The sequence below is a fragment of the Lactuca serriola genome, chromosome 3 (genome assembly GCF_051521515.1).
Source record: "Lactuca serriola cultivar US96UC23 chromosome 3, Lser_US96UC23_V15, whole genome shotgun sequence".
Lineage (NCBI taxonomy): Eukaryota > Viridiplantae > Streptophyta > Magnoliopsida > Asterales > Asteraceae > Lactuca > Lactuca serriola.
In genome coordinates, this window is record NC_136410.1 from 60,378,003 (window position 1) to 60,404,868 (window position 26,866).

General features: G+C 33.0%; 2 long non-coding RNA genes across 2 annotated transcripts; one reads left to right on the forward strand and one right to left on the reverse strand.

Annotated features, from left to right (window-relative positions):
• Positions 1–391: 391 nt before the first annotated feature.
• Positions 392–867, reverse strand: LOC145094466 (uncharacterized). The gene is made up of 2 exons (XR_013703366.1): positions 704–867; positions 392–605 (listed from the first exon to the last, which is right to left on the reverse strand). It is a non-coding gene; the product is annotated as an uncharacterized LOC145094466 (long non-coding RNA).
• An 18,394-nt stretch (positions 868–19,261) lies between these two features.
• On the forward strand, positions 19,262–20,971 carry LOC145092419 (uncharacterized). Its single transcript, XR_013702535.1, has 3 exons — positions 19,262–19,789; positions 20,198–20,287; positions 20,742–20,971. It is a non-coding gene; the product is annotated as an uncharacterized LOC145092419 (long non-coding RNA).
• The last annotated feature ends 5,895 nt before the right edge of the window (positions 20,972–26,866 follow it).

A 26,866-nucleotide genomic window follows, 5' to 3' on the forward strand; every position in this document is an offset into this window, starting at 1 on the left:
AGATGCCTTGATCTGATTGTGAAAATTGCAACACAAGCCTTTTTAATGCGTTGCTATTATAGCGATAGCACCAATAAATTTGATACTAGTGCTCATACACGCTTTATGCTTGGGTATTCAAACCTATATAAGGATATAAACCTAGCATTTTACCAGTAGTGTTATTAGTCATCTTAATTTCAATGGCTATTTTTAATTGGGGTGATATGAATGAAACACTTCACGACGTTGACCGAAATATTGTACAAGTAAAAAAGGTATGCACACAGACACGAGATTATATGTTCAGAGATTGAGAAATCTGTTTTTTATAGGTTTAATAAGAAATTAATAAATGGAAACGAATTTGCCAATTTTGTTTAACACCTAAATGTAGAGGTACACAAACAGGTTCTTTTTGGAAATTGGATCGGTTTTAATACCAGTTGGGTTTAAGTCAACAAACTCAAAACCGGTTTAAGCTGAAACCTGATCAGATTGAAACTGTATACAAACCGGATCAAAACCCCACTTGTGATGCACTAAATCCGCCACTGTTTGTGTCTTGATTCTCGTTACAGGGGACATAAAGAAGAAGAAATCCCACTCTAATGTGCTTTCTGCAGCTACTTGAATATAAACAATACACAAAACACAAAGTTTAAAAAGACACATAAAGCTGAAAATAGCTAAGTTAAAAACACACAGGGGACAAAAAAGTTACCTGGGAAAAAAACTACCCTCACTTGGATTTTCTGAATTTGCTGTTTGTTGCCAAGATTGCTGTGGGGAGTGTTTTCCTTATATTGACCATTTTACCCTCACTTGGAGTTTCTGGTGTCCTGATATTTTGGTGCCTCGGCTTGAAGTTTGCTTACAATAGAAACTAGAAAGTATATTAACCTCCATGCATGTTGCTTATTATATTAACCTCCATGCTAAATATTTATGCATCAAAGCATGTTTCTGTCAAACCGGTCCCAAACCTATTTTAATGGATAGAACTTTAAACAAGTCCAAACCGACAGTAGGTCTGTTTCAAACCGAACCGATTTCATCCAAACGGGTTTCGGATCATGAACCGGTTTTTTATGCACATCTACCCTAATTTTGTGCACCTCTACCGAAATGGGTGTTTGGATAGGCCCATCCCAATAGGCCCTCACGGCAATTGGGGACCAAAATTACTTCTTCATTTTAAAGTATTTATCAAGGTGTCGTCTGGTTAGCATGTTTGGGATTGATTCTCAAAGTATTTATTGGCTTTTTGAAAAGTTAGGAATTCATGGTTTTTTGGAGAAACCCTTTTTTTCCTATAAAGTTAGTGTTTTTACAAAGCAATTTTTTAACTTATTGGCTTTTTGAAAACCCAATAAACTAATAATTCATTTTAAAAGGCACTCCCAAACTCCCACTTGGCAAAGGCGTTTTTTTTTCATCTAGACAAACATAAAGTTCGATTCCTCTTATTACCACTTTTTAAGATACTAACCCAAAAGACTAATAATAACACAATATTTCATAAGATATAATAGTAAAACAAAAATAACAATTTAATGTCTGCCTTTTGGTTCATAATTTTTTTTCCAACACATTTTAAATTCTAAAATAATTGATTTAAGAAAGAAAATATAATAAGTTATTCAACAAAATATGTTGTCTCTTGAATCGGTAATATTTGGCTAAAATAGTTTTGTTTTTATACAAATCTGTCACCGTTATAAAATATGACTAAAAATATATAAAACTTTTCATAGAAAAATTTAAAAGGTCAAAACAATTATTTTATTTTTTAGGAAAATTGTTACTGTAGCCCAACTATCTTTCGTATATTATTTTAAATGGTCCATCGTGACTATTTTTTGCATTTAAAGGGCTTGTACTTGTAATTTTATGGTTTAAAAGGTCACATTTTAACATTTGAAAGGTTCAACTGGTGATAACCATCCTACTAGGATCTTTGTTTATGCCACGTCATTGCCAAGTAGATTAAAGATGTCATGCCATTGCCACATGTGTGTGAGTAGATTAAAGATGCCATGTCATTGCCACATGCAATAGAGATCAGATAAGCCTTCGAGTAAAAGACTCAACCCTAAAACGGTTGGACTCAAACGAGAGCTGCGCAATAGAGCTAAATCCATCACTCTGAGATTATTTAACATGTGCAACATGTGACTTAGCATATTCACTTAGTAGATGATCCACGTCACTAAGAGTGCCATAAAGCACAAAGTAAGCAACATTCGGGCAACGGAAAAATATAATCAACGCATTACTAATCAAGCTATTCTATTCAATTATTTGAAAACCATAATAGCATGCAATTCTAAAAGCTCACAATCAGGCATATAAAGGCATCTCTCCTAACATGAAATCCTGAGCAGATCATCAGCCCTAATCTAGCATGCAATTCTCATAACATATAACATAATAAACATGAATGGGTATTCTGGGAATCACTTACTTGAGCTCGGCCGATTACACGCATCACACCCCTTTCTTTTGTTAGAAACCCTTTTTAATAAAACATTTATTTTTATGAAAATTTTACCAAACCCTCTAACTTGAGTTCATACACACCCGAGAGTATGCCCGAATCCCTCAAACCAAGGCCCTGACACCAACTTGTAACGTCCCCAAAACCACAAGGTAAAATTTTCATTTTTAATAGAATCAAAACCCCCCGTTTATCCTTTATTTAAACATTTATAAGTATTTCAATATAAAACAGTTATCAGAGTACAGTCCCAAAATCACAAGTTGCGGAAAACATGGGTGTATGCGCTACGATCAAGTCGGACCCTTCCCTTTCGAACCGAAATGTAACGACCAAAAATTTCAACCAATTTAAAACATTTTATTTCATTCAAAAACCGTTGCGTTCATACATCTTGTTTTCAAAATAGTTTAAACATCAGAGTATCCCCCAGAACCATATCACATAAATCATAAAACATGAGGAGCGGTATGATCACGCCTTCGCCTTGCCACGATCTCCTGAAGCACCTAAAACAATAAACCACAACTGTAAGCCTGAAAGCTTAGTGAGTTCCCCCAAAGTAACCATACACACATAAACATACGCATACAGAAATGAACAACATACTACGGATCCAATCAACCTTCCGGTTGGAATACCCCTGGCCCTCAACCATCGGGTTGGAATGCCTACACATTACGAGTCCAATTATCCTATCGGGATGGGATACTCTCGGCCCACAACCATCGGGTTGGTATGCCCCTACACCTATACGTACAACAATAACTACCATGGGTCCAATCATCCCGCAGGATGGAATACCCCAGGCCCCTCAACCATCGGGTTGGAATGTCAACATACTATGAGTCCAATCATCCTACCGGGATGGAATACTCCTGGCCCACAACCATCGGGTTGGAATGCCCCACCTCCTATACATACGGTAACTACTACTACTATGGGTCCAATCATCCCTCGGGATGGAATACCCTGGGCCCCTCAACCATCGGGTTGGAATGCCGACATGCTATGATTCCAATCATCCTATCTGGATGGAATACTCCTGGCCCACAACCACCTGGTTGGAATGCCAATCTATACTAGCAAACATGCACACATAACATGCAACCACATAATACTCTACAGAACCAACATACTAGGGCCCTACCATCCTATCGGGATGGAATACCCTCTGCTACTGCTCAACATACATAACCCGCAGGTAACCTCCTACCAGCATACATAAGGCAAGACCAACTACCGGTCTATAAATAACCACTATCCAACTACCAGGACGCTGATCCAACTGAACTAGCCATTTCTCTAGGATACTAAGCTAACAAGGCATATCCTGATGTCATTATCCTATATACTAGGATACTAGCAAGCATATCATCACACAACATAATAAGCTCTAATCAACAGTTCAAAGGGCCGGCCTTGGTGCCTTAGACCCTTGAGTACAGTGAGGATAACTCACCTTGCAACTGCCGAAATCCTGCAAATCTATCACTGCTGAATCACCGGAAATCTCAACTATCACATGCAAATCATCGCATTAGAATCCATCATGACTTTCTAGGCCAAGGGCCCACAACACTCATTAAGTCCATTACCCTCTTATTGGGCCAAGACCCAAAACCAAATCCTTATGCAAAGCCCAATATTGGCCCAATTTACTAAATTGGGCCCACCTTTCCAAACGGGCCTAGATCCAAGGTCCATAATAATTATTGGGTCCAATTTACTCCATCCATACTGTTCAGTCACGACCCAAGCCCAGCTAGCCTATAAACAGCCCAATTACTCAAGGCCCAAAATTGAAAACCCAACAGAGGACGTACGCTGGGCGTACTCCTCTGGTATGTGGGGCGTACGCTCGTCTGTACCAAAAATCCTTCCAAGTGCTTAATGGCTTAAGCACTTAAGCCCGTATGCTAGATCTAGTGACAAAAAGGGCCTAGGACTCATAAAGTCTCAATCTTTATCCTTTTGGACGTCCATAAAGCTCTTAACTCAAGGTCTTAACCCATTAAGACCTTCCTACTTCTTACATGGGACAGCCAAAGCCATTGCGACCTCATTTTTCTTACTCAAGACCTCTCTAATGGTCTGAAAGGACAGCTCGTCTTAACCAAAACACATCATGCATCATAATGGGGGTTTTTGGGACAAGAATGGTGTCAAAACTTCACCATACTTAGATCTACACAAAATAGATGTCAAGCAAAAAGCTTTATACCTTTAGGAGCTCTTGAACCACCAGAAAACTTCAGATCTACACGCTGGCCTTCTTCCTCTACTTACTAGATGCAACACCTTCTTCTCAAAACACTCCAAATTCTCTTCAAAAGCTCACACACTCAAGAAGTTGGCTAGGGTTTGGGGAAAACGGCTCTAAAAAGTGGAGGCTAGGGTTTGGGAGGGTTATGAGCTCTTAAAGTTGTTTAAATAGCCTCCACACCCAAAATATTAGGGTTTCTGGATGATAGACGTACGCTGGGCATAATTCCAGTACGCTGGGTGTACGTCGAGGGACCCCGTGTTTCATTTACTCCATTACGCTAGGCGTAACCCAGCCTACGTTGGGTGTACCCACGCGTGTCCTAAACGCATGCATGGCCTTTCCTTGACAACTTTTTCCATTAAGTGCCATAAGTGACAATATCTTCAAAGTGTCATAACTCCTTTACTCTAAGTCCGTTTCCGACGGACTTTATATCCATGAAAAGGTGGCGAGAAGCCCCACGCTTCTAGCAACACACCCTGACCTGAAACCTTCTCGAATAAAACCCATTACCCATAAAAGACCGAAACGCCCTTACTCCTGATCTCGGGGATCCATAGATAATTACTCTTAGAACGGGGGGTTATAATTCTCCCCCACTTAAATATGATTTCGCCCTCAAAATCGCCAATTGCCAACTCTTAATATCCAAAATCCTGAAAAGCACACTCACGCCCGTAAAGCGTGACGACCACCAAGGGAGGCTAGCCCCACTGGAACTCCCTCTCGAAGAGATACCTACTCCTTCTCATGCAGTCTCAAATACCTACTTCTCCGAAAAGCCCTGAACCTGGAAAGTTAGATTGGATCCGTCTCCCATACAGGCCGTCCAAACTAACCACCACCTGACCTCTTCACATTGCTATAAAAGGGACTACTCAACCATGGGAACTTGAATTTCCATCCTGAAAACAGGACCACAAGTCATACTCTGCTGTCGGCCACACTTGCTCTTTTTTACTCATACCCAAACGTACGTACAACAATGCTCTTACCAAACCAACACTCACACCTGGCCCAATCAGCCTCGGGTTGGAATACCAGGCATGCCTACGACGGGTCCACCCATCCCTAGGATGAAATACCCTTGCATCCATACATATGTTTGGCCCAATCAACCCTTGGGTTGGAATACCAAACACATTAGGTCCAATCAATCATAGGGTCAAGTCATCCTCATGATGGAATACCCCAGATTGGAATACCTCCATATACATAACTCATACCTATAACCATACTTGAAACCAAGACCTTGTCCTTGCCTCACCCTCGAACCCTTCGGTTTGCCACATCTGAGTGTAACCCACTCATATCTCCCTATCACGATCTCTAGGTCCTTGACCTCCGACTGCAATATCTTTACACAGTCCTCATCACCAGTCCAGACTGCTCCCGACTCTGTTAACCTGCTATCTCACTTTCCTCTGACCAAACCTCCAATCTGGAGCCACTATCCCCCTCCTCTTCCAAGGAGGCTAAATGTTTATTACGGTGTGTGTGTATATATATATATATATACACATACATACATACATACATACATACATACATACATACATACATACATATATATATATATATATATATTAGTGATGTCCAACTAACTTTTCTGTAGACTGTAGGCCAAGCCTACGAAGGATTCCCTGAAACAGAATGTAACATAGCACGAATATTCACATTAATGGTAAATTTTGTTTAGCAACACAGCTACAATATCAATTTGATTTTATCATTAGATAAACCGTAAATGTTATATTCTTGATCTCTTGTATTATCTGGTTATAGATTGCTCTATTGATTTTGATGTACTTAAATTCCCTTTAACAATTTCATCATCTTCATTTTCTACTTATCTAGAGGCCCTATTACAACAGATTTTGTTTTGAATGAAGCCTTCTTGAGCTTTTCATTGAAGAGATGAAACTAGGACAAACTCGAGCTTTTTGCAAAAATTGGTTGAATTTAGAAAGCCTTTGTAAAAATGGGTTGATTTTTATTCCATTTGCAAAAATGAGGTTCTTTATTCGTGGGGGACATAAAAACTAATTGTATCAATTTATTAATTTATATTTTCGCCCCTTCAACTTTCATAATAACTCCACAACTTATATATTATTTACTTTTTATATTTGTATTTTTTTAAGTTTTTATTTTAATTTTTATTACATACATATAAGTTTATTATTAAAATTACATAATCGAAATTTATGTAAATATCAAATATTTCTTTTTAATTTAATGTGTATGTGTGTGTATATATATATATATATATATATATATATATATATAATTTTTATGTCAAATTATTTATAGAAAAAAAACAAAAGTCATTGAATTGTCATTTTTATCTACAAAGTAGATGTGTGTCACTATCCACATGCAAAAGTAGATGTCTTAATTGTCACTATCTACATGCAAAAGTGCAAAAGTAAAAGTATGAATTGTCATTTTTCATCTAAAAATATGTAAGTAAAAGTTTTAAAAAAAATTATAACTTTGTTTATGTTTTGTTCATTTTTTGATGTATATATTGAATTCATCATTTTAGTTTCCATCATCATTTTCATAAACCATAGTTCTTACAAATTTGAAATCCCAACTTTTCTTCTTTAATTCTTCTGTCATGTCTGTAACTGCATACACGAATCTTCCTTCGCAACTAAATTCTAAGGTACATATTCTTGTCCAAGTTTCAAATATCTAATGTGAACATTATATAAAATATAATAATTTATATATTTTATCTTATTGTTTATTTTACGATTACAAATAATGTGGCGTACGAATACTAGTCTTGTAGATCTTCTTAACAATTATGGAGTATCACAGCCAGTTCAGTCTATTGATTTTGTCAGCAACCTCTCTGAGGTACAATTTCCATTACCTAATGGTGCTAGATGTGAGACAGATAATGACTTTGGATTTGATGAACCCAACTCCTAATTTAGTGAAGATAGTGTTAGTGAATCATTAAGTGATGTTAGGGATGAGTCTGACGATAATGTGAATGAAACTCCGGTTGTGAGTAAAAGTCCAGACTTTATGAACGATATTAGAGACAAAGGAGGCGATGACATAGTAGATATTCAAGACAAAATTCATTTAGATTTTTGGAATGAATCTGAAAAGAAACTAAGGCTAGGAATGTTGTTTGAAAATAAGGATCAGGTAAAAAAGGCAGTAAGACTTTGGTCGATCGAGCAAAATAAAGATTTTAAGGTTTGTGAAAGTAAAAGGAGTTTGTATAACAGAGTGTAAAACTCTTGGCGGTGAATAAGGAAGTTCTAATACTGACCCATATACACCACAGTGTGCATGGTATGTTCTTCCAATGAAAAAGAAAAACGATCATATGTGGAAGATCACACGTTGGGTGGATTCAAACAATTGTTTCGGATCTTGTAGAGGCAATGACAACAGAAGTCTTAACTCTACAACTATAGCCTTCTACATCATCCACTCAATTGAAAAAGATATTGCTTATCTAGTGAAACATATACATGCAGATATTAAAAATATTCTAAATGTTGATGTTTCTTATTGGAAGGCATGGCATGGTAGGAGAAAAGCCATAGAGAACATTTATGGAACTTGGGAAAGTAACTTTGTAGAGTTATCTAAGTATATTTCAACTTTGAAAACTTCAAATCCTAATATCGTCGTGAAATGGTTTCATAATCCAAATGGCTCATCACATGTGGCAACATTTAAGTATATTTTTTGGGCTTTTGGACCTGCAATTAATGCATTTCATCTATGTCGACCTGTTATTTCCATTGATGCTTGTCATTTGAGAAGTTCGTTCAAGGGTAAGATGCCAACAATAATATATTACCGGTTTCTTATGACATTGTTGATGAGGAAACTACACATAGTTGGAGTTGGTTTTTGTATCAGTTTAGACATTTTGTTGCTCAAGACAGACAATTGTATGTTATTTTAAACAGACATCAAGGAATAATGCATGCAATGGCAAATCTATAGGAATGGAAAGAGCCATTGGGATACCATCAATTTTGTCTTCGACACATCAGAAGCAATCTCATGAAAAAGTACAAGAACGTGAGGCTTAAATCATTTTGGTGGGATATTGGAAGCACCACACAAATAAGAAAGTTTTTAAAGTATAAGAAACAAATCAAAGAAACCAATCTTGAAGCCTGGTAGTATTTAGACCAAATTGATAAATGTCAGTGGTGTGTTTTTGATGATGAAAATCATCGATGGGGGTCGTTAACGACAAATGTATCCGAGAGTATGAATAATGTGCTACAAGGAGCAAGAAAACTACCTATTAGGGTGTGTATTGATCTTACATTCAATAGAACAGTGCAACTTTTTAGAAAAGATAGTGATGCTGCAATGAACTGCAATACACCTCTACCATCATGTATGTGGCGTCTCTTTCGTAAACGTGACACTTCTGCACAAAGTCATACTTTAACTGAGTTCAACTATAATGAAGGTGCCTATAGAGTTGTCACCAAGTTATGAATAAATGAAAACGGAGGAAATACCCATACTATCAGTTATTATCAACATAAATGCACGTGTGGTAAGTGGCAGATGAAAAGATTCCCTTGTTCACATGCTCTTACAGTTTGTCGTTTTAGAGGGGATAACCCTTTTTTTCCATTATCAATCTTGTTTACTCAACTGTGATGTACAAGCAACAATATAATGATGGGTTTTCACCACTTCATCATGTTGGTTTTTGGTTAGAGGTTGACTGGAGTATTCAAGCATATAACTCAAAATGTGATGTCGTTGAGGTCGGAGGCGTGCAAATCGATTTCGTAACGAGATGGATGTTCACCATCCTGATGAACCTCATAAATGTGGACTATTCCATCAACCTGGTGGTCATAACATGAGAAATTGTTCAAATTCTCAACCAAGATTCAATGCAATGTGAACCATGCAACTTTTATTATTCTTGTAATTTTATGTTTAATTTAGTTTTTAGTTCTTCTTTAATTTCTTTTGTAGTTGTGTCTTTAATTATCTTGTAATTTCGTAATTTTGTAACATGCAATATATTCGATATTGGTATCAAGTAGAATGTGTTTATTAAAATATTCTAATGGTGTAAATCGCAATAACATAATAGACATATTTCAATTATATGTTTTTAATATATACAAATTTACATTTATTGTAAAAAAGCTAATATATATATATATATATATATATATATATATATATATATATATATTAGGGATAATTTCATTCATATCCTTGGAAACTCTAAATATTACTTCTATATCCTTATAAAATTTAAAATTACATATATATCCTTCTCAAACTATAAAACTCTCACATATATCCAAAGTGATAATTTAAGTAGGTTTAAATTAATAAAATATTAAAAAACTTATCCAAAAATTAAAATCATTTATGTTGTACTAAAATACCCTTCCCAAACAAAAGATTAGCAACATTAAACCACTTTAATTAGGAGTAAACCTAATTACGCTAATTCTTCCTTATCACAACTATGGAACTGTCGACGAAACATCGTCGACTAAACATTGTGCTTCTTTCTTCATGGCTATATTTCTTATCATTTAGATTAAGGCATTAAAATTTAAGGAATCGTTTCAAATTATGGCATTAAAGTTCCTACTAAAGTTTGAGGAATTGTTTCAAATTGTGGCATTAAAGTTTCCAGGTAATAGAAAGGAAAAAAGCTATGTATACGGAAGAATCTTGAACATTCAATTTTGTTTAATAGCAATTACATTCTCGTCTCAAGGGTTCTAAATAATGGTAAAAAAATTTAATAATAATATTCATTTTCCTCTTGAATAACATTCACAGTTGCATTCAATGTTGAACTAATGAAGATTGCAAAAGAAGAGAATAATAACGACATGATGGAGAAGAAGAGGAGAAATACGATTGAATCATTAAAACTTGTTATCCTACTAGAAATGGTTTATTCCTAACTATTAATTTGAGAAGGGTATTTTAGTAAAACACATGCAATTTTTATTTTTGGATAAGTTTTATAATATTAGATTAATTTAATCCTAATTAAATTATCACTTTGGATATATGTGAGAGTTTTATAGTTTGAGAATGATATATGTAATTTTAAATTTTATAAGGATATAGAAGTAATATTTAGAGTTTCCAAGGATATGAATGAAATTATTCATATTTAAAAAGATATAAAACAAATATAACATATAACTTGTGAGGTTATTATAAAAGTTGAAGGGGCCAAAATGTAAAAGTGTATATTGGTACATTGATTTTTATGTGGGACCACAAAAAAACAACCTATTTTTGCAAATTGAATAAAAATCAACCTATTTTTACAAAAGGTTTCTATATTACCCATTTTTGCAAAAAACTCGTCAAACTCCAATGACCTACATGTTCCCTAAAATAGAGAACGACATATAATTTGGCTGTTATCAGATAGAATTAATAACCTGATTATAGGCAACTACGTTAATGATAACATGTTACGTCCAAAAGTAAAAGACGATTACAATCAGAAATTTCCTGTTTGATAAATGTAAGTAAAGCATTGTCCAATTGTTTTTAATCCCATATGATCACCACACTAAGATTATCTATCTTAAATTTTATGTTTGCTAAAAACCAACTTTCTTGTAGTAACATGGAACATTTTGTTAAAATGGTTTGGAAAATTATTAAATAATATGGAATACGTACTAGTATGGTATAGTACAATTGGTATAATCCAAAATGACCACACTAAGATTATCTCAAATATTCATATTCACGGTACTTTCTGTATGCAAACATAACAGTGATACCAAAGAGAATTTTATCTTTGGATGCTCCAAAAGGTATAAGATGCGGAGTATCCAAATTAAATTCATAGAAATTTTCGAAAATTGATTCTGTTGATAGTTTGGCATTCTGGACTTTGTAGCAACTAGATGCCTATATATACCCATATTCGTTTTGTATGGAAACTCAACTTATTGAGCTTCTCCCCAAATTTTCTTCGATACTCGTGTTCTCTGCCATCAAATAGTTTTAATTAATTACGAAGTTAGATTTTCATTGTGATCATGGGCATACACAGATTTCCAAAAATCTTGCGTGGCAAGCTGGGAATAATGCCAAGATATCATTCAGCCTCAGCAACCATTAATGATGTACCAAAAGGCTGTATCACAGTATATGTTGGTGAAGGCACAAACAAGAGATTTATAATTCCCATAACATACCTAGAACATCCTTCTTTTCAGACCTTGCTGAAGCTATCGGAAGAAGAGTTTGGATATGATCATCCTATGGGAGGTCTAACGCTCCCATGCAAAGAAGAGACCTTCATTGAACTCACACATGATATAGCAGAATTTGTTGAAAGAAGATGACTTAATTACTTTGTGTTGTCATCGTAAACAACTAGAAGTTTTGACTTTTGGGCTTTGTAATTACCAGGCATCTTGGCAGAAGTATATTAATCTCTAGCTAGCTAGATTACATTGCTATATATCTATGGGTTGAAATTTGAAAAGAGGATTCCTTTATTTCCCCCTGTTATATATTGTCCAATAGGCAACATTGGCTAGCGATTGCCCATCAATCTTTCCATCCCCCACGTCACGTTAAAAGTTGCAAGAAAATTGTGGTTTAATACACGAGCTCTTGTGGAAGAAGATGCCTTGATCTGATTGTGAAAATTGCAACACAAGCCTTTTTAATGCGTTGCTATTATAGCGATAGCACCAATAAATTTGATACTAGTGCTCATACACGCTTTATGCTTGGGTATTCAAACCTATATAAGGATATAAACCTAGCATTTTACCAGTAGTGTTATTAGTCATCTTAATTTCAATGGCTATTTTTAATTGGGGTGATATGAATGAAACACTTCACGACGTTGACCGAAATATTGTACAAGTAAAAAAGGTATGCACACAGACACGAGATTATATGTTCAGAGATTGAGAAATCTGTTTTTTATAGGTTTAATAAGAAATTAATAAATGGAAACGAATTTGCCAATTTTGTTTAACACCTAAATGTAGAGGTACACAAACAGGTTCTTTTTGGAAATTGGATCGGTTTTAATACCAGTTGGGTTTAAGTCAACAAACTCAAAACCGGTTTAAGCTGAAACCTGATCAGATTGAAACTGTATACAAACCGGATTGAAACTGGTTTGGAAAAACCGGTCAGATTGAGTTTTTTTTTGTCTATGGCCCACTTTGTGTCTTGATTTTCGGTAGAGGGGACAAAAAGAAGAAGTAATCCCACTATAATGTGCTTTTTGCAGAATTTAAACAATACAGACACAAAACACAAAGTTTAAAAAGACACATAAAGCTGAAAATAGCTAAGTTAAAAAAACACACAGGGGACAGAAAAGTTAGCTGAGGAAAACTACCTGGATTTTCTGGATTTGATGTTTGTTGCGAGATTGCTGTGGGGAGTGTTTTCCTTATCTTGATCATTTTACCCTCACATGGAGTTTATGGTGTTCTGATATTTTGGTGCCTCTGCTTGAAGTTTGCTTACAATAGAAACTAGAATTCTAGAAAGTATATTAACCTCCATGCTAAATATTTATGCATCAAAGCATGTCAAACCGGTCCCAACCCGATTTTAATGGCTAGAACTTCAAACTGGTCCAAACCGACGGATCGGTCCATTTCAAACCGAATCGATTTCACCCAAACCAATTTCGGATCATGAACCGATTGTTTGTGCACCTCTAACTGAATGGGTGTTTGGAAAGGCCCAACCCAATAGGGGTTTGGGCGACTGGTGAGGGCCTCATGCCAATTGGGGACCAAAATTATTTCTTCATTTTAAAGTATTAATCAAGGTATTTTTGGCCTGGTTGGCGTGTTTGGGATTGTTTTTCAAAATGTTTATTGGTTTTTTGAAAAGCCAAGAATTCAAAAAGTAGAAGCTGTTTTTTTTTTGTCTATAAAGCTAATGTTTGAGAAGCATTTTTTTAACTTATTGGTTTTTTGAAAAACCAATAAGCTAAAGGCATTTTTTTTCATCTAGACAAACATAAAGTTCGCTTCCTCTTATTACCACTTTTTAAGATCCTAACCCAAAAAGACTAATAATAACACAATATTTTATAAGATTAGTAGTAAAACAAAAATAACAATTGAATGCCTGCCTTTTGGTTTATAATTTTTTTTCCAAAACATTTTAAATTATAAAATAATTGATTTAAAAAAGAAAATATAATAAGGTATTCAACAAAATATGTTGTCTCTTGAATCGGTAATATTTGGCTTAATAAATAATTTTTTTTTAACTTTTTATACAAATCTTTCACCGATATAAATTTTGACTAAACATATATAGAAACGTTTCATAAATAAATTTAAAAGGTAAAATAATAATTTTATTTCTTAATATCTTCGCTTAATCAATTAATTTATATATAAAGTTCCATCATTTGAGTATTTTAATTCCATGTGATTTCTTTTTTAGCTTTTATACAAAGAAAAACTAAACCACAACCGGTTAATGATACCAACACTATTGGACCACATCTTGAAGAATGTCAAGTTCCCAGACAAAAGCGTTGCTATTTTTCATTTTTTAGTTCAGCATAACTTCAACAAATAACATAGGTTAAATTATCAATTTTCTAGAATATATGCATACCACATAACGAGTTAACATTATTGTCAATGTCATATGAATCTATTAAGTCGCTTAATTGAGACAAGTAGTAAAAAGTATATGTTAAACGTGACTTTAGATTTGAAAACAAAGCCACCCGAGCAAAAGAAACCCTAACATTCGATTTTAAATGGATAAGTAATTGGAGTGTGTGTCTATATATATATATATATATATATATATATATATATATATATATATATATATATATATATATATATATATATATAGAGAGAGAGAGAGAGAGGTTGTTCAAATGCCTATATAATAATGCTAATAGCTAGGGTTACAATAGTACCAAACGATCACATTTCAAGCTTGTGAATATGATTATTTCATATTACCCTATGGATGTAGTTCACAATGATCGAAACAAATTAAATTTTATGTTTTTGTGTGTATGATTTATTATGGTTTATTCATGACAAAATAATTAGGTTGATCCCAATAACAGCATGACACCCAAAGCACTACTCGAGGTTTGTAAGTGGTGTGGACCAAAGGGCAAGCCCAAGATAGTTCATATACATATATACATATGTAGGAACAATTTCAGATCGTTAATCTTTAAAAATCTTAAAGTTGTGATCAAATTATTTTGGTCGTAGTTATAAATCAAGAATTAACTATATATAATTGTAATGCTTGAAATTTTGCATTGCTTTTCTACCATGATTAACATGAAACAAGGCACATGAATCCATAATCCAGGATTCACCCATAATTTCTATACAACAAATGATTCCTCATCAAAATATGTTACCATATTCATCTATTTATTCCCTTTGATGGTTTTGGGAATTGATTTATGAAGTCGCCATTTTCGTTAGAATTCTAACAAGTAATATATTTCTTATTCTTAGACTGACCTTTTTTCATTGACTTCAGTATTCGTCTACTGTTACTCCTTTTGTTGGATCTCATGTCCTTGTACCATGTACTAAACAAACCGTTGGAACATTCTCATGCATTCCTTCTGTGAATATTCTCTCTCATGATCATGTCATGAATGCCTTTAAAGATAATATTAGATCCTGATGAACTGCTAACTGTGTAACTGTCCATACCAATTATAAGAAAGTGAATATAACAAAGGGACCACATTAACTTCATCATCAAATTTAATTAATATCAAATGAAACAAACCTAGATTATAAACTCATTAATTTGCTTGATATGTCACTGGCATTCCTTTATTTTATTTGGTATTCACCAACATTTTAATTAAGAAAATTTTATCTGCAGTCAACAGTTTCTCCAACATGTTAGATATCGTCTTGGTTAGTTCAAACATTGTTGTCTCGTTGACAATGTTATATGCAACATTATTTGCCAACGACAATTTGAACACACCAAGAGCATGTCAGTTTAATAAGTGTCCAACTGACCACCTCCTACTTCATCTCTTAAGGTTTTCAATCAAATAAGAGTTTATGTAACTTCTTCTAATGGAGATAATTTTCAATCTCTATCTCCCAAAAGCCAAAATCATGATTTTCACATTTATCAATCTTAACCTTCCTACCTATACTCATGCTAGTTGTTGCGTTAAAGATGGTATAAACATACAATAAAGATACACACGAAACATTGATAACACACATAATTACATGGTTCACATGATGGGACTATTCATGCTACATCATAGGTAAATTAAAGATTTTATTAGATTCTCATAATATATAATTATTACTAATAAGGTTTAAGATTCTATTAAAAATACCTCCCGTTTGAGAAAGATGCCCTACATACATGATCATTCATGGGGTTTGTAACACCGTTAACCTCACAAATATGTTATACTCGACTTACTAAGTCATGTTATTCATCATGTTCCATGTTGTTTTACGGCATTGGAACATTTTGATTGCCCTAATATGAATTGTTACGTGACTTACTCACGTCTAAGCCCCTTAGATCCCACTTGAATTTCAATCTCTCAAACACAACTTTTCGAAATGACATACCAAGTGCTTAAACATTCCCTTTGAATATGTTTACCATACTATCACGGGCCGAACTTGAGACTGTGACAATACGCCTTAAAGCCACATAACCAAGTCACCAAACTTAATTAATGAAAAAACATGATTGAGGATAACGATGTTTCTATATCAGATTACGTATATACTGTTGTTGTCGGTATACTGAAGCGTTAGAGCAGCAAATGAGAAATGTATGGCTCAGGTTGAATCTCAATATCTCTACTTTATTCTTAATCTTAAGTGCACCGTCACACACACACACACACACACACACACACATATATATATATATATATATATATATATATATATATAATTACTTTTTTAAACCAATAAATAGATAACCCTTCGATCGTGATTTCCCATTTAGCACCTTTCTCTCTCTCTCTCTCTCTCTCTCTCTCTCTCTCTCTCCCCCTTACCGCTTAATATATATATATATATATATATATATATATATATATATATATATGTGCAAAATAAAAGGAAAAATCCAAAAATTCTTTTTTTTAATTATTATTTTCGTCACTTTAATTACCTAAAAAAATTTTAAAAAATTAAAATAAAATTACTGTTTTTTTTTTAAATACGTGAAATATTCTAAATATGATATTACACTGTAACTATTCTAATATGATTTTTAGAATGTTAGAATATTCTACTAGATTTGTCAGATATGTAAAATATTATAATATTCTACTAGAATATGTAAAAAAAGGTATTTTTTTATTATTTTTTTATTTTTTTTGGAAAATATAAATGAAGAAAATAATATTTGAAAAAAAAATTCGAAAATTTTTAATTATTTTGCATTTTAAAAATATTATTTTTTTATCTACAAAATGAGTGGCTAAGATTGCGTCTCACGGTCTCACAAAATTAGGTCATCTCACCATATATATATATATATATATATATATATATATATATATATATATATATATATATATATATAGGGGAGAGTTCAATTGAGAAAAAAAAAAGATTGAGAATGGGGGAATCATTCTCAGCCACTCATTTATTTTTCCGCAAAAGCCTCCGTCGTACCAGCGGAAATAGGAAAAGAATAGACATGTGTTTTCCAACAAAACATATTTCCTTAAACTATGCTAATCATTACCTTAATATATGCAAAAACATAGTCTTTTTCGTTTTTTTTTTTTATTTTTAAGAAGCTAATTTTATCGAAAAATTATTTTAAATATACCAAAATTCATGATTTTTTTATTCTCTACAAATAGACATCCATATTGATATAGTTTTAAAATAAAATAAAAATTTTATTTTTTTTATATTTTCAGCTATCGTTATTCATACGTGAATAAAAATGAATCAAGTTTTTTCTACAGTACATTCGTTATTCACTTATGAATAAAAACTATGATTAATTTTTTTTTACATTTTAAGTATCATTCATATATGAATATAGCATATACTAAACATAGTATATTCATATTTAAATATTAGACGATTCATTCACTTGTGAATATTACATAGTATATTCACTTGTGAATATTAGATGGTATATTCACTTATGAATATTAGATAATATTTTCATATATGAATATTACATAGTATTACATGATATATCACATGTGAATAATACATAGTATATTCACTTGTGAATATTAGATGATATATTCACCTATGAATATTACACAGTATATTCACATATGAATATTACAATGTGTTTTCACAAATATATATAATTTTTATATGTTATTCACATATGAATAACATCTAGACTTGCATATTCGTTTTTTTGTTTTAATAATCATATATTGATTCAAGCGAGAAAACATATTCATATATGAATATAACGTGGTAATTTAGTTTATGCATTTCATCAAACAGTTGGAGTGCATACAAGTTAACTATTTTAAAAATGTTAAAAACATCAAGTTATCAATTCCAAATCATCATATACTTCCGATTTCAACTTCAGATGCGACACCTATGTCTGATCGATTTCTCATTTTGATTTTGATTTCCGAAAATCAGATTGGGAACCTGTGAGTATCGATTCTGAGTCCTTCAATGTCGACCGTGACTGTGAGTCAAAAACTCCGATTTCAATTTCATGAACAGTGAAGAAATTCCGATTCCAACTGATTGCGTTGCGAATCTGGGAAATTCCAGTTCCAAACTTTAACAAATCGATGAAATTGATGAATTTCGGTTGCGAATTTGTCTTGAACGACGAACCTCCCATCTACGAATATTGATGATTGATTAACACTGGATGACATTGATGATGGTTTAGTTGAAGAAATTTGGATGATTGTTGAAGGTTGGAGGAGAAATTTTGAGGATGAACGAACTGTTATCGAAATCTCTATAGTTATGTATTTCACATTGAAGGTTATTAACATATTTACAAGTTTGTCACCGTGTCTTTTTATGCTTATATAAATGAGTGACTGAGAATGATTCCCCCATTCTCAATCTTTTTTATTTTCTCAATTGAACCCACCTCTCTCTCTCTCTCTCTCTCTCTATATATATATATATATATATATATATATATATATATATATATATATATATATATAGGAATGAGTTCTATGGAAAACAAATAACTAGGGCAACATCTACCGGAACCAATAATCAAATGACACGTGTCCATTTCTTTCTTCACAAGTAATATATTGTGGAAGTTATTGTAGAAGTGATATGTTGTCATGTTTTCATTGGCTCAAATATATGTTGCCCTAATCATTCATTTTCCATATAACTTTTCCATATATATATATATATATATATATATATATATATATATATATATATATATATATATATATATATATATATATATATATATATATATATATATATATATATATATATATATATATAAACCAATAAATAGATAACCCTTCAATCGTGATTTCCAATTTAGCACCGCTCTCTCTCTCTCTCTCCCTCCCTCACATTAAGCGTGGTGGGTGCAGTAACCGGAGCTCGCCTTCTCTCTCCATACCCCTTTCAGTCGATCCCTCTTCTGCAAACACTGCCCAGACCTCAAACACCGACGATTTCACACACATTTTATGCATGGGAATCGAGGGAAAAAGCGGTTGCAGTAAAATCAAGAGGAGGAAGTTGGCCATCAACTGGAAACAGCTCTTACCTTCGTCATCCGATGAAGACAATCGTCCAACGGAACTTCAGGTGACATCGAAGAGGAAATCAAAATGCGGCCGCAGTGAAAGTGACGCGCAAGAGAATCATAAGGAAGACTTGGAACTCCAGACGAAATCAGACGATGAAATTACCGAGTATATTGCGAGATCTAAAAGATTCTTGGTAACACTAATTGATAAGTTGCCTGATAGGGGCGACAAGCTCAAGGCAACTCTCCAGAGATACGAAGATGAACTCGAACGAAGAAATAAACTCCAATTGGAGAAGGTTTTGCTTTTCTTTTTTCTGCCCCTTTTATGTCAATGCAATCCTTCTAAATCTTAAAACACGCACATTTGGGAATTAAATTTGGTATATCATCCACTGATTTATTATTCCGAAGTTGATATATTTGGTATCTATAACTTTTTCCAGCTTGAAAATTAGCGATTGATTTTGGGGGGTATTGGTATTTCATGTTTATATGATTGAATCAAATTAGACCATTCTTATTATCAATGGACATGCCAGTCATATGAATAGAGAAAGATTTTGTAGCACTATTCATATGGGGTTCTATTATTTACATGGGCCTTAAAACATGACAATACAGCTTGTGAGATTAAATCACCAACAAATTGGTAGTATTGCATTGTTTCTATGCATATACAGTCTGCTAAACTGCTTTTTCTGTAGGTGCTTCCGGAGGCAAAAGGAAAGGTGACCAGAAATCTTCATCATCAGCAATGTTTGCCAAATTTCTTAACAGAATGTTAGCTTCTTGAGGTGAGTACATGTGGACTTTTTATGTGATTATGATTTCCAAGATATGTTATATGTTTTGATTTATGAACACTTCTCAAGAGTATGTGTTTATGGTGTGAAGAATTCTATGTTACTATTGTTATGAACTCTGTTTTAGAGTATGTATAGAAATTTTTCATACTTGTTATTGCTTTGCTTATATAATCTTTCTAGAGTATGTAAGTATGATATCAATTGCTTTATGTTGATATTGTGAACTTTTCCCTAAGGCCTTTTAAGTTATGAAAAGCTTATACTTTTAGCATGTGCACATCATGGCATTGGAATGTGATTGAATTGATTAAAAGAAAAGTGGATTGTAGCATGTGCAAATCATTTGTATGAAATGCTTTCCAATAGTTTTTATGTCTAAACACATGTAGCTCAAGAGATAGTAATGTCTTTTGTACTTTGTTTTAAATTTCATGTATTACAGGTTCAGGTGCATGCAAATAACCGGATGGGGTAGTTCTTATATATGGGCCTTTTTGTAGATCACAAGAAGTAGATGATGATGATGATGATGATGCAGTGAAGCTATGTAGATGATCAATCTATCTTTTGAAACTTAGTTTTTGTAATTATGTGTGTTTCAGTATGGTTGTGCGATACTAGTTGTAACTCCTGAAGTTGGTTGATATTTGGTAAATGTTTTTCTTTACAAGATATGATATGTCATAAGGTATTTTCTTAAAAATCTATAGGTTTCAAACAAATATAAGATGGGGTGTTACAATGTTTCCTTCATTTACCCCATTTGTTGTGAAATCCCCCATTTGAACCCACAGCATTACATATTATACTATTAATTACATACATTGCTCCCCTGATGGGAGTTTATCCGGATATGGAAGCAAATTAAAGGCGATAGAAAGCCGGACATCGATTGGAGAATGACGACAGTGTTTCCAAATCCAGCCGACTCCAAACCAAACCGTTGGTATTCAAGCCGAGCTAAACCACCAAGCTGGCAGCTCAAAACTATAACTGTTCATAAGCCACCTTCTTTTTAATTGCTCCCCTGATGGGAGTTTAGTTAGTTGATGTGTGAAATTTTATAAAGAAAGTCAAAAGTTCAAACATTGAGACATCTAAAATATTACTGGTCTTCACAATTTACCTCGTGTGATTAGATCGTAGGCAGGTGAATGAATTTGGACCCTAAGATTGTTTTTTATACGACCGGTATTAGATTTAATAAATCAGTTATTATATTAAAACTATATTATAACCGTGGGGAACACATAAAAAACATACAAATGTCTACAAATATTGTATAATAATTATTAAAAAAAAGAATATAGTTATTGATATTATTGAATTGTGTAGAATATACATTAAAATCGATAAATATCTATAATCGTTGAAAGACCTCTTTGTAGACAACATTTTTTGTTTTATTAGATGAACGACATTTATCGTCACATACGAGTACCTTCACAATCATAGATAATTACATTAGTGTAATTTGACCAAAGATTGATGGGTAAAACATTAAGGACAAAACTTTTAGTTTTTTTTTTCTTTCTTTCTTAAAAAAGATGAATCGCCACTTGAGTCTATCACTTTGTTTTATTGTTAATGTTGTTTATAAAAGTTAAATATAAATATATAGACATATTTGTAAGTTTTATTATTTTATATAAGGAAAATAATAATTATAATGGAGCAACAATATTTAAGAAATAAATGCTTGAAATACTTTTTGAGAGAAAAATCGGGATTGTTAAAAAAATTTATATAAGGAAAATACAAATCTGGATTAGGTGAAATGATTGATGAAATTACTGACGAATATTATTTTGAAGGAATTATATTTTGTAAGGTATAATACTATGAAAAAATTCGAAATATGTATATATTTGTAGTGTATATTTATAAATTTTATTGTTATTATATAAAGATAAAACAAAGTAGGTTGGTATGTTATTCAAAAAAAATAATCACTTTGTTTTAGTGTTAGTGTTGGTTATATATATATATATATATATATATATATATATATATATATATATGTATATATATATATATATATATATTGGTAAGTTATATTATTTTATATGAGGAAAGTAATAATTATAATGTGACAACATTATCTAAAAATAAATGCTTGAAATATTTTTGGAGGGAAAAATCGGGATTTTTTTAAAAATTATGTATGAAAAATACAAATTTAAATTGGGTGAAATTATGGATGAAATCAATGAAGATTAAATTGGTAGGTTACTATTGAATCCGTTTTTGGAAAGTTTAAATATGATAAAGGAAACGCATAAGTTATCAAAATAAATTTTTTTTTATGGATATAAAGAAAATACAAATTTAAATTTGATAAAGGAACACGTAAAAAATAAATGTTTGAAATATTTTTGGAGGGGAAAAATCGGGATCATTATAAATTTTATATAATGAAAATACAAATTTAAATTTGTGAAATTAAAGATGAAATTAATGACGATTAAATTAATAGGTTACGATCAAAATCTGATTTTGGAATGTTTGAATTTGATAAAGGAAATGTGTAATTCGTCAAAATATAATGTTTTAAATACAGGGGAGACATATAAAGTTATAAAAAAGCCGACACAATAAACAAAATAAGATAAAGCAATATAAAAAAAGTTATCCTAATAAATTAGAATTATTTTGTCACATGTCTTTTTTTCATTCATTTTGTCACATGACAATTTTTGGTATTTTTGAATTAACTATTTTTCAGTTGTCATTTTTCTATATTTTTCAATTATTTAAAAATGTTATTTAATTATATTGTTATATAAGCATAAACATTCTAATTAGACGTTCATTCCACAATAAAGTTACTTAATTTAAATCTATATGGACAACCAATATACCATTTTTTTCACTGCATTAAATATTAACAACTATTTTATTTATTTAAATAAAGTCATATTAACAACTATTTTATTTATTTAAATAAAGTCATAGAGTATAATTTATGAAATGTCAAATGTTAAATGGGTTTAATTTTAGTATACCATAAATGAAAATTCTTTTCTAAATCATGATTGATTTATTTTAAATTTATTATGAATATAAGTGTTAGCTTTTATGTTTATTCTTATTTATTTAGTGTTTGCAAGAACTTTACATTACATTTGGCGCAACTTTGAATAATTTTGGTATATCATCAATGTAATTTGGTATATATCTTTCAATTATATGAAATATCAAATAATGACATTTCATTATTATTGTGATAATTTAGTTTACATATTGCATTTTTACTAATGTTAACAGTCTTATTTTTTTATAATAACCGTAACGCTTTTACTAATTGTACTTTTATAAATCTCCTAATATCTTACAATTTTTTATCTTGCTTTATAATTATTCATAAATATGCTACTTTCAAGATTGGTTGTCTTAAATACGAAACATTGTTTATTGATTTCGACCAAAAAGGGTTTCCCATAACCGAGATATGATCTTTCAAAGATAGAAAAACACATAGACAGATTAGAGAAAAATGTTGAAATAAGAGCTTTGGATTTTTAAATAAAAAAAAAACCACATACGCACATTGCTATTAACTAGATATGTTAAAAACAAAATAGTAATTACAATGCACTTTGTATCCACTGGACATAGTTAAAACAATGCAAAAGAAATTTAGAAATTGCAATTCAAAACATTATAGATTAAAGTCAAAGTACATTTCTATTAACTAAATCCATTAAAAACCAAGAATTATAGGCAAATATTTCAAATTAATAGCAGTATAATATAGATAATTAAAAATACTGAAGGGTAAATGGTAGTTTTCAATCATCAACTACCGTGTGATCCAAACAATCTTAGAAAAATTTAATTAGGCACACATACATACATATAGCTAATCAAAAGTCACTATGTTTATCTCATGGGCATTTTATCAAACATCTAGAGTGCAACATCAAATGCAAGGTTTAAAAGACAAAAGTAAAAGATTGAAAAACTAATACTAACATTTATGATCAAGATTATTCATACATTCAAAGATCATAGTCAAATACAACACTAATGAGAATAAAAAAAGTCGAATACAATTAATAAAATTAAGAACATCATATTAAAGAAGGAATCTGGGTGGCGAACGTGATGCTACAAAGGGTGATGTTGTTCGAACGTGATGCTGCAAAGGGTCTGAAATATTGCTAATTGAAAACATTTATCAGAGTTCTAAACACAGATATCTTCTAAATCCAAGCATTCCAAAAATATTGCTTATAGAAAACATTTATCAGAGTTCGTCCCAAAATCACATATTGCGGAAAACACGGGTGTGTGCGTCGCGATCAAGTCGGGTCATTCCTTTCCAAACCGATGATACCTGAAACCATAAACAAAACTGTAAACACGAAGCCTAGTGGGTTCCCCAGAGCATACCCCACATAATCCACATAATCACATAAATCATATCAATCACATTAGTCATGCATATAAACATATAATGATGTCGTGGGTTCCCCCAGTGTCTTACTCCAGGATGTTGTGGGCTCCTCCCAAGGTCTTACACATGTATACCATGGGCTCCCCCATGGTCTTTACCTGGAAAGCCATGGGCTCCCCTACATGGTCTGATATCCAAGTGTCATGGGCTCCCCCATGGTCTTTCATGAAAATATCACAAAGACAACTAGCATACCACATAACACATCATCAACTAGTATACTACATATCACTAAATCAACTAGTGTACCACATATCACAAAATGGACCGGCCTTGGTGCCTTCGACCCATTGGTATGGTGAGGAGACTCACCTCGCACTGTTGAAGTCCCACGAATAAATCTCTAGCTGTTGGCTGACCGATCCCCGAACTGTCAATCATCAAGACAAAACTCAATTAACCATTTGGGTTTTAATGCATAACCTTGAATCCACACTTAGGGTAAATGGACCATTTTACAACTAACCTAACTTCCTTCAAAACTTAGGCCCAAACCTAATAGTCCATAAGGCCCAAATACCAAAAACTACCCAAGGTCCAATCCATGGCCCAATTTTCCAAATTGGGCCTAAAACCATAGTGGGCCTCCACAAATAAATATCAACCCAAAAACTGATGGCCCAATAGGGCCCAAAACAACAAAAGCCCAAAACATGGCCCAAACCGAAGTCCAAAATCCGAAATCCCACTTTGTTGAGTACGTGGGGCGTACTCACATTGTACGCTAAGCGTACTGGCTTAAGAGCTTGTACGCTACGCGTACAGGCTTGTACGCCCAACGTACTCCTCCTAATGACCAACTCTCAATTCTAGCTCTCAATCCATTAAGTCAAGACGTCCTACACCTCAGAATAGCCAAATATAAGTGACTTGATCCATAAAGCCGAATGTTTTTATCCTTTGCATGGCTTAATGAAGCCGAAACACCAAAGATGAATTCCAAAAGGTCAACATCACTCGCAAAATGTCTTAAAACTTCTTAATACCTTAAGACCTCAGTCAAAACTTCCAGATATGATTTCAAGGGACTTCTTAACTCATAAACTTTCCAACTTTATGACTTAGCATAACTCAATGGGGCCCAAATCAAAACCCTAAGTCCTAAACTTCATCAAATGACTACCAAATCATGCATGGAAGGTTTATACCCATCAAGATCCAAACTTTATGACTCCATAACCTTAATAAGGACCAAATATGAAGCTCAAAGGTTCTGGAGTAACTTCTACTCACAAGAACCACCTCAAAGGGACCAAAACCATAATAATGTACCACTTAGCTAGATCTAAATGAAAAAGTTGTCAAGGTTAAAACTTTATACCTCCAGAATATAAATCTAGGTGCATAAAGCTTGGATCCAAAAGCTCCAAGTTAAACAATGACTCTTCAAGAAGTTCCTTCTTCCTCCTCAAGCAACAAAACACACAATAATCACTTTGAAGCTCTACAATCACTTGAATGGGGGATAAGGGTCGATTTCTAGGGTTTAGAGGGATGGAGGCTGAAGATATTAGGGTCAAGTTATGAGATAAGGAGCTTAAATAGGGTCCAAGACCCTAAATAGGGTTCTGATCTGACTGGCGTACGCCAAACGTACATATGGTACGCCCAGCGTACTCCGAAGAGCATTCGCGACCATTCTGGTCAGTACGCCCAACGTACTCCAAGGTTTGCCCCACGTACTGCCTTCTTCACTAGTACGCCCTGCGTACGCTTTGTGTACGCCCCGCATACTCGGCTAAGCCTGTAAACCACGAAACTTTTAAAGGCCATAACTTCTTCATTATAAGCCGGATTCCGACGATCATTATATCCACGGAAAGGTAACGAGAAGCCCTACAATTCTATCAACTCATACCTTTTTTAAGACCTTACGAACAAAAATCTATTGTCCACAAAAGCCCAAACTGACACTTCACCGAAATACCCCTAGACTCCAAAACATGAACCGAACACCCGGATCACTTCTAATACATCACCCGCACCCAAATGGGCATAGATCTTTCCTTTTCAAAAGCCCTACTTCTTATGATGACTGATCTTCGGGCCACAGCCTCAGACTAGGAATCGATTCGGAACAGGGTGTTATATAATCTCACGCTATAATT